The sequence below is a fragment of the Poecilia latipinna genome, unplaced genomic scaffold (genome assembly GCF_001443285.1).
Source record: "Poecilia latipinna isolate Pla-1442-1.1 unplaced genomic scaffold, P_latipinna-1.0 Scaffold1067, whole genome shotgun sequence".
Classification (NCBI taxonomy): domain Eukaryota; kingdom Metazoa; phylum Chordata; class Actinopteri; order Cyprinodontiformes; family Poeciliidae; genus Poecilia; species Poecilia latipinna.
In genome coordinates this window covers 93,081-94,091 of record NW_015113683.1, presented here as the reverse complement: position 1 = coordinate 94,091, position 1,011 = coordinate 93,081, and the positions used below count along the sequence as shown (strand labels likewise).

General features: G+C 36.7%; 1 long non-coding RNA gene across 1 annotated transcript; it reads right to left on the bottom strand.

The window, feature by feature from the left end:
• Nucleotides 1–336: 336 nt before the first annotated feature.
• Nucleotides 337–632, bottom strand: LOC106959304 (uncharacterized). The gene is made up of 2 exons (XR_001427316.1): nucleotides 534–632; nucleotides 337–388 (listed from the first exon to the last, which is right to left on the bottom strand). It is a non-coding gene; the product is annotated as an uncharacterized LOC106959304 (long non-coding RNA).
• Nucleotides 633–1,011: the final 379 nt, after the last annotated feature.

Sequence of the window (1,011 nt, the reverse complement as noted above, 5' to 3'; positions counted from 1 at the left end):
TGAGCTCTGGGCAGTAAGCGGCGTTTAGCTCAAGGTTGATCCAATTTATGAACGCTACTGTCGGCCAGCGGTTCTCCACCGCCCCGGCCGCAGCGCCCCAAGGTTCACTTAGGGACTATCAACAAATTACCGAACCAAACATTCCTGTCAAACAAATGTTAATAAATGCCTTGAATTGTAGCCAACTAACTGTCAGTGCTAATTCATGCTTTTACATGAGACACAATATCATCTATTACATTTTAAAGCCATATACAATATTTTCAATAGCTAATACACAGACATTTCTTTTCCATTCTAAGTAATTTTCCTTTTTTTTTTTTTAGGATTTTCTTTGTCAAAATTGAGGGTTTTTCTTCAATAGCTTCCAAGTCATGTGACCTGTTGACTCTGAATCAGTCTGAAATTGTTCTACAAATCAGTAGAGACTAGGCACAGTCATCTGTTTTCCATTTTAACTCGTTTTTTAGTAATTATTTTGTCAAAATTTAGTATTTTTCTTCAATAGCTTCCAGGTCTTGTGACCCATTGACCCAGAATCAGTGTGAAATTGTTCTACCAGTCTGTATAGATGAGACACACTCATTTATATTCGACTTGAGTCTTTTTTATAATTTGAAGGTATTTTATATATTAGCTTCTAGGTCATCAATCAATCTGTCGATCAATCAAATTTCATTTGTACAGCACATTTCAGCAGCAAGGCATTTCAAAGTGCTTTACATAATAAAAACATGAAAACACAGAGTCATGCAACATAGAATCAACAATCAAAACATGACATTAAGTTAAGAGCTGTCATTAAATTCGTAATTGATTACGTTTCAAATACAACTCTAAACAGGTGGGTTTTTAGTCGAGATTTAAAGGCACTCAGTGTTTCAGCTGTTTTACAGTTTTCTGTACGTTTGTTCCAAATTTGTGGTGCATAGAAGCTGAATGCTGCTTCTCCTCTTTGGTTCTGGTTCTGGATGCAGAGCAGACCAGAACCAGAAGACCTGAGGGGTCTGG